At 52.1% G+C, this 11,796-nt stretch overlaps 2 non-coding genes across 2 annotated transcripts; one reads left to right on the top strand and one right to left on the bottom strand.

Moving 5' to 3' along the window:
* Positions 1-6,115: 6,115 nt before the first annotated feature.
* TRNAS-UGA lies at positions 6,116-6,197 on the bottom strand. The gene has a single exon. It is a non-coding gene; the product is annotated as a tRNA-Ser (tRNA).
* A 4,749-nt stretch (positions 6,198-10,946) lies between these two features.
* On the top strand, positions 10,947-11,018 carry TRNAC-GCA. Its single transcript has one exon. It is a non-coding gene; the product is annotated as a tRNA-Cys (tRNA).
* The last annotated feature ends 778 nt before the right edge of the window (positions 11,019-11,796 follow it).

The following is an 11,796-nucleotide window of genomic DNA, read 5'->3' as shown; positions in this document are numbered from 1 at the left end:
GCACCTCACTCACCTGAGCAGCTGCTGCGGCTTCCAGCGGTGAGTGTTTGACCCTGTGATTCCCCCTAGGTCTGTAATATTGGGCTGGTTTTGTGGTTTTCGTGGTGTTGGTGTTTGAGGGTGAGTTGGTGCCTGCCTGTGTCTGGTTCAAAACTAAAGTCTTGGGATCCTGTAACCCAGGAAAAAAGCCCCGAGCCGGTACTTAGTGCTGTGAACTCCAGGCGAGAGAGAGGGAGGTTTGGAGGAGGAAACCAAATACATCAAGAGGGGAGAATGCAAAAGGTCTGCAACAGAGAAGACTTTTATCTCCCCTCCCCCCCCCCCCGCAGGAGGGGAAACTGAGGCACTGAGTGATCAAATTCCCCTCTCCAAATTATTTGCAAAGGAGGAGGACAGGGGCTCCTATCCAAACCTGTTCCCTTCCCATCAACTCTGCTTTCCCTGCTGCAAGACTGCTGTAAGGGCTGAATATTTCCATTAAACCATGGCTCCTTCGTTTGCCCTGCAACAATGAAATAGACCGGCTGGGGGGGGGAATAGCCCCCCCAAAGCTTTGTGGATATTAAGGTTTGGGGGGGGGCATGATAATATTCTAGATCAATCAAATGCCCAGCTCAGCTTTCTAGCCATCCAGCAGCTTTAGGGCAGGGAAGGAAGGTGCTATTGGTGCAGAGTGGTCGCAAAACAAGGATGAATTTAGTGGGGGGTTGAGGGGTCCGTTTGAAATCCCACCCGACGCAGCCACACAGAATCATTGGCAGCGCTGGGAGAGGCCAGGAGTGGAAGCAGGTGGCCTGGGGGTGGGGGGACATTTGCCCTCAGTCCTGGGCTCTGGGATGGACTAGGCTGGATGGTGGGTTCAGTCTAGTCTTCCAGCCTGTTGCTCTCACTGGGGTTTGTGGTTTTCATCTGGCTCCACCAAAAAGAACAAACAAGCCCAGTAGAAAAGGGGAGTGAGAGAGGCGGGAAGGAGTTTGTAAGGGGTTTAAGTGACCCGTCAGCGAAAGAGTAAAACCAGAGTTTCACTGGGTTTCCCCCCAGCCACCACTCCTGCAAACACTGGGCAAGGGGCAGCTCCATCCCCCACTGAGGCTATGGTGAGGGGCAACAGGGGAGGAAGGAAGCCACATGGCCGTCCCTTCCCCCCAGCACCTCCCTCCAGCCCCCAAACTCTGTCCCAAAGCCTGCACCCACCCCTCCGCACTCCGTCCCACTCAGCCCTGGGCAAAGCTCCTTGGTCTGGCTCCCAGCCCCTCTCCAAGATTTGCAGCTGTCTGGAGGTGCCTGCCTTCCACACCTTCCTCATTCACACCTCATTCAGTCAATGGGGCAATTGATTACAAAGTGGAGGGAAGATCTTATTCTACTTCTAACAAAAAGACATTTTTCTTTTACCTTATGCTACCTTAGGGGCCCGCTATAACATATTACTAAGGTTCAATACAAAGTCATGTAAAGGTTATACAAAAATGCATAATGCAGAGATTTATCTACAACTGCGTTGATTGACTGCTGTGTGCAGTAATATAGTGACCCTGGCCGTAGGTTTGTAATATTGTGTTGTTTTTGTGGTTTTCGTGGTGTTGGTGTTTGAGGGTGAGTTTGTGGCTGCCTGTGTCTGTTTCAAAACTAAAGTATCCGGATCCTGTAACCCAGGAAAAAAGCCCCGAGCCAGTACTTAGTGCTGTGAACTCCAGGTGAGAGAGAGGAAGGTTTGGAGGAGGAAATCAAATACATCAAGAGGGGAGAATGCAAAAGGTCTGCAACAGGGCAGGCTAAGACTTTTATCTCCTAGTTTTCTGGCATGATTTACTTTTTCAAGTGAATTTTGTGAGCAAAGAGCTGCAGAGTGATACAATGGATATTTCTGCAGGAATTTCTTCATTTGAAAAGCTTTGTAACTGGTTAAAAATGTACAGAGAGAAGGGTTTTCAAGAAGTGTTAACTGGTGCTAATGAACTTGCCAAAGATCTAGATGTGACTCCAGTATTCCAGACTAAACATTTGCGCAAACGAAAAAAACAGTTTTAGTACAAGTCTGCAGATGAGCCTTTTTCTGACCCAAAGGAGCTTACAGAGTGTAGTGCTTCAATCAAGTGTTAGACAAAGCTTTACAGTCACTTGAACCAAGGTTTGAACAGTTACAAAAGCATGAAAGTTTATTTGGATTTTTATGCAAATTCAAAAATTTTCCCAAGGACACCATACGAAAAGCTGCTGCAGATCTGGAACTTGCATTGACAGATGTGAAATTAGTGCAGGAAAACGAACAAGTTTCAATTGTAAAATCAGTTGACATAAATGGCTACATGCTTTGTGAAGAACTGGAAGCATTAAAGCCAATTATTTCATCTGATTGTAGAAACCCCCTAAAAATCCTTCAATTTCTTGCATATAATAACCAATCAACAGGATTCCCAAATTTATTTATAGCAATTCGAATCTTCCTGACTATTCCAGTAACTGTAGCCTCAGGAGAGAGGAGTTTCTCGAAGCTAAATCTAATTAAAACATATCTGCGATCAACGATGCAGGAAGACCGATTAAACAATTTGGCAATCATGTCAATTGAATGGGAAGTAATGAAGAGTTTAGAGTTAGGCAATTTACTGAAAGATTTTGTCAAACAAAAAGCGAGGAAGATAAAGTTTTAAAAACATAGGTGAGGTGTACAATAAATACTGATATTTATATTATGATGTAATGTATGTAATATATAATTTTGTTATTATGTATATAGTCGTGGAAAGTAAATAATACAGGGAAGAAATGAAAGGGGGGGGTTGTGGTTTTTTTTTTTTTAGTCATCCCTGCCGGGGCCTCGTCAAAACTGTTTGAATTGGGCCCCACACTTCCTAAAGCCGGCCCTGCCGGTGTGGGTGGGAAAAAGGGACCAGGAAGCAGTGTGGCCTCATTACGGGACAGGAGGCCCTCACCACACCCAGGCCTGCCTCTTGCCTTCAGCCCAGGCAGCCAGAGGTGCCAGGGAGCTCTCTGGCAGGCAGCCGCCTCAGCCAGGAAATAAGGAAAAGGCGATGAATGAAGAAGTCAGGAAATAACAAGGAAATGAAGAGGTTTGTCGAATGGGTTTCTGCCCGATTTACCATCTTCTCAGCTACCGCTCAAAGTTAAAGACCTAAAGTCGACCTATTGGCATAAGTATAGATGGTTGGATCGGAATTAAAAGGAGCTGCTGTCACAAGTGTTAGGTGCCTGCAAGCAGCATGCAGACTGTTTAAAACCGCCGCAATTAGAGGCTCAGATGAAACGTTTGCCCTAAATCAGAAACGACAATAGGAGGACCAGCAGAACGCCACTCTAGGTTCATGGCAGAGTACTGGAGGCTGTTAGAGGCAAAAAGTCATTCCTCAAAATTTGGAAATCAGATCCTAGTGAGGATAATAGGAAGGTGCACAAACTCTGGCCTGTTAAGTGTCAAAGTGTAACAAGTCAGGCCAAGAAAGAATCTGAGAAGCAACACGCTAAAGACACAAAAGCTAAGCATAAATCCGGTCAATGCGAGTCCTGGTCTGTCCCTGCAGAAAGGTGAACCCCCTCTGTGGCTGGAGTGAGCTCCTCTAAGCTTACCTCACTACAGACTTGCGCCAGGTAGTGCTCATTGTAAAAATGTTTCTTCTGAAGGTTGGGAAAACGGAACCAGCGGGCCTCAGGCCGGCTGACACAATTAAAATCCCCCCCAACACCAAACATCATGCAGTCCAGAGGAAGGGAGCCTTTGATCTTTCCTCTCATGCCTTAACTGGGGACCATACACACTAATATAGCAGTAACCAGTGCCACAGAGCACAAAGCCCACCAGAAATGCCCTCCCTGGTCGGAGCTCCAGCCCCTTCTGTACTCGCACCGCCAACGTGAAGAACAAGACTCCAGCCCCATCATTCTTCCCTGGCCAGGAGGCCCTTCCTCCAATCACCCTCTGCCCATCAAGCTACCCTAGAGTTGTTAATGTGCATTTCCTGAACACCCACCATGGCCAAGTCCAGCTGCTCCAAGGCAATGAACATCAAGTGCCACCTCCTGGGCCCCCAAATCCCTTCCACCTTCCCACTTTCACAGACGCCCCTTCCCTGGTACTGCCCTCACTCAGCTGCACAGAGGAGCTTCCATCCCAATCCCTGCCTGTCACTGCCCAGCACCCCCTGTGGCACCATTCCTGAGGGTCCCCCTGCCTCACTCTCTTCCTGCCATGTTGGGAAAGACAGCTCCCATCTCTCCTTGTTAAAGGTCAGGTGGGCCAACTAGGGGCAGAAGCCCATTCTATGTTTTCCTACTGCAGAGCCCAAGATCAGAGACTCACCTTCAGTGCCACCCAGAGGGGAGGCAAGTGGGGCAATTTGCCCCAGGCCCCAGGAGAATACAGTATTGCACCTTTTTTTTAATGGAAGGGGCCCCCAAAATTGCTTTGTTCCAGACCCCCTAAGTCCTCTAGGGCAACCCTGCTCATCTTGGGTGCAGACACAACTGTGTTCCCAGAGAACAAGCCACCACTGCACAAGGAGGGAAGAAAAGACCTGCCAAACCCTGGGATTGAACCAGAGACCTTTAGATTTTCAGTCTAACGCTCTCCCAACTGAGCTACTTCAACAGCAATGTACGGACATTTTGGCCTATTGCTTCTCTGCCTGGGAGGTTTTTGCAGCAGTTGCACACAAAAAGGACGTCATTGTGAGCGGCCCATGAAGACAAGACTCGCTTTTGCCTGCCTTGCTCAGCTTGACTTGCTGCCTCACCCCGTTCCTGCCCTAGTGCCCGGGTTGACCTGGTGGTGGAAGGGGACTGGGGGCAAGTGGCGCGGGGAGGAAGTTGAGCTGGACCCTGAGCTGGACTAGAGCCTGGCAGTGAGAGTCTGGCCACCACTTGCCACCCCACCCTGTTGTCCTGGCTTCCCCCACTGGGCGTCATTTCTGGAGGGAAGTGGGGCTTCTGCCTCCCTTCCCCGATTTTCACACCGCAGAGGAGTGCGAACAGGAAAACGAACGGCTGCTCCACACCCCCACCGGAGGAACCCGGCGCCCTTAGCTGTGGGGAGTAAGAAGTGGCTGTTGGCTGACAGGACCTGTCCCCGAGGAGCTGGAACAGCAGCTGCCGCCTCCCCCTCGGCTCCAGGCTGTGGGAAATGCTCATTGCCTGGCTGCATGGGCGGCTGCTGCTCTGTGCTCTGGAGAGCGTCTGTATTGCTCTGTCAACCCCCCGTCTTCACTGAGCCGGTCTGGTAAGGTCCCAAGTGCCCCCTCCGGCCTGGCAGCTGAGAGTCTGTGCAGACATCAGCCCCCCTGCCAGCCCCACAGGCAGCAGCAGCACCAGCCCCCCCAGCACCACAGGGTCACTCGATGCACTTCCTGTGGGGAAATGGCTCCTTGGCGTCCAGCTGCTAGAGTGAGAGCCAGGAGAGAGCAGTGTCTGGCTCACCGTGGGGGAGAGAAGAGACCTGGTGAGTGCGGATCTCCCTCAGCCTCCCCCACAAGGCTGGTCATTTTTATTGTCACTGTGATAGTCGGTGCTTCCCTTCAGGGCCGGCCCTAGAGGGATCCGGGGTATGGGACAAATCCCCCCTTTCCTCCCCAGGCCCTGCCCCCCACTCCACCCCTTCCCCCAAGCCCCCACCCCTCTCCCACCTCTTCCCGCCCTGCACCTTCCTGCCCCATTCCTCTTCCTCTCCCACTCTCCCTGCTCCTCCCCCTCCCCCCAGCGCCTCCTGCACCCCACTGAACAGCTGATCACTGGCAAGTGTGAGGAGCTTGTCAGCAAGGCCTGTAGTGGGTGGGGGGGAGCTGGCTGCCAGTGGGCACTGAGCACCTTTTTCTCTCTGTTGGTTCTGCAGCCCCGTAGCTCCCATGGAGTCGCTGACTCACATGCTAGATAGAGGAGCAGAACCAGGACTATGGCTGATCTATGGGGCACCAGGTGAGTGGCAGAGGCTTCAGGCGCTGAGAGTTTGCCCAACCCCTCAACAACACAGTGTGAGGTGGTGTCCCAGGGATCTCGATGAAAGGAGCAGAACAGGATTTCCTTGGGGTGGGGAGAGAATTGAGAGTGTCTCAGGGGGTTGTACAGAGGTATTGCCTGGGTGAGAGACTGGCTAAAATGCTGGCCTCGCTGTGAGCAGGATTTGAACCTGCGCAGGGGAACCCTATTGGATTTCAAGTCCAACGCCTTAACCACTCGGCCATCACAGCTGTGAGCACAAAACTGCCCCAATGCCAGAGAAACTGGTAAAGAATCCCAATGCCCAGGCGTGAAGTCATCTGAACTACAGGATTCCCACAGCAAACCTGGCTCCCAAAGCACAGGGGGGATTTAGGGTTTGTTCTGTGTGCTTAGCCAGGTGCCACAGGAGTCTTTGCTGCTTTTACAAATCCAGACTAACACGGCCCCTCTGATACTCCTAGTGACACTCTCCAATGGATCCCCATCCTCCACCCACCTTGAGCTAGGTAGGAGCGGATCATCATTATCCCTACTTGAGAGAGGGAGAAGCTGAGGCTGAGAAAGGAGAATTGACTTGTCTTAGGTCACACAGCCAGCCAGTGGCAGAGTTGGGAATAGGACCCAAGAGCCCTGATTTTGAAACTAACCATCAGATCGTGAATTTCAAACACTGAATGACCTGAATAAAGTGCTCTCAGATGAGCTCCAGACCAACAACAGTTCACAGTAATTATTCAGCAAGTATTTGAGGAGAACTGCAATGTTAGAGAGAATCATGAACTGCTCAGAGACAATTAATGCAGAGAAGCAGCAAAATTTATCAAACATAGCAGGGGCGGCTCTACCTTTTTGGCCGTCCCAAGCAGTCATGCGCGGGAGGCGCCGCGGGAGCAGCGGACCTCCCGCGGGCATGACTGCAGAGGGACCGCTGGTCCCGCGTGGCTCGGCTGGACCTCCCGTGGCTGCGGACGGTTCGCGGGTCCGGCGGCTCCGCTTGAGCTGCCGCAGTCATACCTGCGGGAGGTCCAGCCGAGCCGCGGGACGAGCGCCCCCTCCTCAGTCATGCCTGCGGCAGGTCCGGTCCTCCCGGGGCTCCGGTGGACCTCCCGCAGGCATGACTGCGGCAGGTCCGCCGGCCCAGCATGCCGCCCCCCCCCCCCGGCGGCAGGGGACGGGACGCTCCTCGGCTCGCAGCGGCGGGATGAGCTGGGGCCCCAGCCTTTTGCCGCCCCCTAGATTTTGCCGACCTAGGAACCGACGGACCTTTCACAGTCATGCCTGCGGGAGGTCCACCGGAGCCCCGGGACCAGCAGACCCTCCGCAGGCACGTCTGCAAGAGGTCCCCTGGAGCCGCGGGACCGGCGACCGGCAGCGCGCCCCCAGCGGCACGCCGGCCTGCTTGGGGCAGCCAAAATCCTAGAGCCACCCCTGTGCTCAGCCAATCAGGGTAGAGATTGAGGACGAGAAGCTGAGGGTTCTCACCAGAGAGCCCAAAGGATGGCCCAGGTCACCAGTGGGGATCACTGCCCGAGCACTATTTCAGCCCCACATTTTTGGGTGGACCTCCCAGAGTGGGAGCTGCCGAGCACTCCTCCGCAACACACACACACACACACACACAACTCCTGATGTTGGGAGGGGAACAGGAGAAAGGACAAAAGAAGCAAGAGACAAAGAGAAAGGAGGAAGGGATGGATGGAGGAAAAGGTGAAACAAAAAGGACAAACCCTAATGTCCCCAGTGATTCTAAGGGACAAAATCCCAGGTGCGGAATAAAATTCTGCCTCCTTAAGATCGTGTTTTCCGTGCCTAGAATTCAACTGTCACCAGATGGATCAGACTGAACAGGTTTCAAACCTCGAGGAGGCTCTTACCTTCTAAATAGGGACAGCTGTTTTCTAGTAAAATCAGGAAAAGGGAGGGAGAAAATTCAAAAGAGGTTCCTCCTGGCGCTCACGTCCATGAACCCGAATACTCTCTCAGTCCTCAAGGAAAGACCTGGAGAAGGATACTTGCTGAAGCAAAGCCACAGGTGTCTCTGAGGTTTCCCTGGCCCCTTGCCACTGTCCTGCCTGGCTGATGTCAGCATCTCTCTGTGAGGTCACCGCCTCCCCACCACCTTTGACCAATAGTCTGAGGTCCTGCAAAAGGCCTTTGTGATGTCACTGCCACACCCCTCCCTTGCTGGGCTAATGTCCTGCCCCTGCCCAGGCACTTTGGAGGTTTGAGCTACTCCCTGTGGATCACCCCACTCAAGGAGCGTTCGTTCTAGGCAGCAAGCCGGTAGTTTTGGATCATCTGCAAATTTTGTCAGCTCACTGTTTAGCACGTCGTTTATGAATATGTTGACTAGTCCTGGTCCCAATACAGACACCACTAATTACCTGTTTCCATCCTGAAAACTGACCATTTATTCCTACCCTTTGCTTCTTTTCTTTTAACCAGTTATTGATCCACGTGAGGATCTTCTGGAGGTGAAAGTAAGCCAGTATGTTACCGTATGGGGTACTGGCAAGAGCCGGTACGCTGTGCCAGCCCGGCCCGGCTTCCCCAGGCTGGTGATTTAAAGGGCCCAGGGCTCCCTGCAGTGGCCGGAGCCCTGGGCCCTTTAAATCACCTCCCGATCCCCACTGCCGGAGCCCCAGGGAGCAAATCACTGCCGTGGGTGCTGCTCTCTCCCGCTCTGCCAACACAGAGCAGGGGCGGCAGAAGCTTCCTTACAGTGGGGGGGGGGCACCATTGTCTGAACTGTGGCACCCCCATGACACCCCTTCCCTAAGGACCCCCACTCACACCACCTCTCCCCCTGAGGCCACACCCACAGACGCCTCTTCCCCAAGACTGCAACCTCCCCCCCCCATCATTTGTCCTAACAGCCAATAAAGAGTGGTGGGGCCATGGCCCTCTGAACCTCCTGTTCCAGCACCCCTGACACAGAGCTAAGCAGGCAGCAGTGTGTGTGTGTGTGTGTGTGTGTGACAGAGAGTGCTGTGCTGTGCTGAGCCAGGGAGAGAAGGGGGGCTGATGTCAGGGCTGTCCCCTGCCTCAGGACTGGTCGCTTCCAGCAGCTGTCTGAACTTAGAGAAAGTGTGTGACACACTCACTCTTCCACAACACACACACTGTCTCCCCCCCACACACACACACACACCTGCTCTCTACCTTATCACACACATTGCAGTTGAAAAGCAGCTGGCAATCTAGTAGGATGCCCATGGAACAATGGGATAGAAACCTGCATCAGGTGATGCTGTACCATCCTGTGAGGCATTGCAAACCCTTCCCAAAGCACCCTGCAGCCAGTTGCACAGTGGGATAGCTACCCACAGTGCACTGCTCTCTGTGGCAATCCAAGAGATGCTAGCATGGATGTGCTCTGGTGACACAGGGGAATAGGGTGGACATGCAACAGCTGTTCAATTAAAACACTTTAACTTAAGCCACATTATTCTTTCATGTAGACATAACTGAAGAGTGAGACAAGACCCAGCTCCATTGAAACTAAAGAACCACAACTTCCTGAGGAGTTGGCAGGATTTGAACCTGTGCGGGGGACCCTAATGGATTTCTAGTCCATCGCCTTAACCACTCGGCCACAACTACTTGCTTGGTATGTGGCTTTCACTGCACTCTAGTTCTGTTCTCACTGAGTGATCAACTCCAGTTGTTTCCTCAGACCAGCTTCCACAACACACACACTGCTGTGCCCTTGTGTAAGTGTGTCGATGGCTGAATTGCAAGAATTCCTGCTCCTTTCCCGTCTGGCTAGAGCACGAGGAGAGTGTGTTTGTAGTTAATGATGTTGCTGTAGATTTTTGTCCATATCCTGCCTCGATTATTCAGACAGTCCCTTTCCCGTCATATCCCCAGTACATCAGTGATTGCGATAGCAGGGGGCAGGTTTTCTCTGGGGCACTGAGCTTTGCCAGGGGGTTGATGGCTCCTTTCTTTCCTCACCCTGGAGTAAACTCGCTTTTTATTCCATCCTTGATGTTTCAAGGAATAACAAGAGATGATCAAAGAAAGAGGTGGACAGGGTAGGTCTCAGGGGAGGGGCAGAGAGGTGTGGGCAATGGATAGGGTAGGTCTCAGGGGAGGGGCAGAGGGGGCGGGCAGCAGGCAGACCTTGGGGTATGGGGTGGAGAGGCGCGAGGAGGCCTTGCGGGAGGAGAGGAGCGAGCGATCAGCAGGCCTCAGCCAAAGAGCAGGGGTGGGAAGTGGCCAAATGGGAGTGAGGGTGGAGCACAGGGCGGGCCTCGAAGGGAGGAGAACGAGGGAAGGGGGTGGAGGGGGGGACAGCACCACGGTCTGGGAAGGGGCCGCCCACAGGATTCAGGGGGCCTGGGGCAAAACAATTTCAGGGGCCCCTTCCATAAAAAAAAGTTGCAATACTATAGAATCCTGTATTCTCCTGGGGGCCCTGGGGCAAATTGAGCCCCCCACCCCCCTCTGGGCAGCCCTGCCTTCAGCCTTTCCCTGTAAGTCCCCTGCCCCCTAGACTCTCTCCAATTTGTTTCTGTAGTGTGTGTGTGTGTATGTGGGGAACTGGACGCAATGCTCCAGATGTGGCCTCAGCAGTGCTGACTAGAGGGGAATAATGACTTCCCTCCATCTGCTGGCAACGCTCCTACTAATCCAGCCCAATATGACCAGTTACCCATATTGAATGCAGACACAGCAATATCTGATACATTGGTTCCTGTCCATTCAGGAGGTTATTTCCCACCTATTCATAAATAATGAAGCTGCTCTAAGCGGAGGGGAGAGAGCTGTCCTGTCCGTGCAGTTAACCCATCTCCCCGAGAGGTGGTAGCTATGTCAGCGGGGGGAAGTTATGTTGGTGGGTGTGCAAGCTGTGGTGTCTACATGTGTATATAAAGTTTAATCAAACCCCATTTTTTAAACCCCTGTGGTCTGGGAATAGAAAAGGAGCTCTCTGAGGCAGAGCCCGTCCTTCAAAATCCTTAAGATCACAGACTTGCCTATGCAAATGTCTGGGGGGTAGAGCTCAGTGGTAGAGTGTTTGACTGCAGATCAAGTGGTCCTTGGTTCAAATCCAAGTGCCCCCTTACAAGCCTGTCTTTTCAATAAAAATAATTCCATTTCTAGTATGCTCAGGAGCTCTACTATATAGGGATTCCTGAAATGAATGGACACACTTACTGTTTTCCTGTGCAAATGCATAAACACCTAGCAAACGTCCCCCAGCAGAAATCACTTTCAATCCTCTAAGTGTCTTGGTTTGTTTTCATCAATTAAACAAAGACACATGAAGAGACAGGTCCTTGGCCTCCATGGGTTACAATGTGCAGAAGAACAAGAACCACATCCACGTGGGAGGCATGGACTAGTCTGTATTACATTTGGTAAGTAAGTTGCCATTGGGACTGAAAACTCTACTGGGGGTGGACAGGAGCCTGTTACAAAACTAAAATAACCAAGATTTACCAAACTCCCTGTTACTCATTCAATCCTCTGTTTGTGCACACGGCATCAACTGGGGCTCTAATAAATGGCAGCCTTCCTTTAACACAGATCGTTGTTCGTTGCGACTTTCAGATACATTCGAATGGCAGCTGTTCAGAGGTCATGTGCTGCTAGTTCATGAGCAGCAGCAGAGTCTCTGTACGTTACCAACCGTAGAGCTGGGTGTGTCTGCATCCAAGTAACTGCAGAGTCAGTGTAGTCCCAGACAGTTAATTGCACAGTCTCACTTTCTGGTCTCATTGATCATTTGGGTAGAAACAGCAACGGTTTGGTGGGTTTTGTTTGTTTTTTCTCCCTTCGTTTTCTCCTAAGGAATGTGTGATCTTGAGCATGTTAGTTTAAGTTCCCTGTGGGTCAGGA

This window comes from Mauremys reevesii, linkage group 17 (genome assembly GCF_016161935.1).
Source record: "Mauremys reevesii isolate NIE-2019 linkage group 17, ASM1616193v1, whole genome shotgun sequence".
In the NCBI taxonomy this organism is placed as follows: Eukaryota; Metazoa; Chordata; order Testudines; family Geoemydidae; genus Mauremys; species Mauremys reevesii.
The sequence above is the reverse complement of the archived record's forward strand: the minus strand, read 5'-3'. Positions and strand labels throughout refer to the sequence as shown.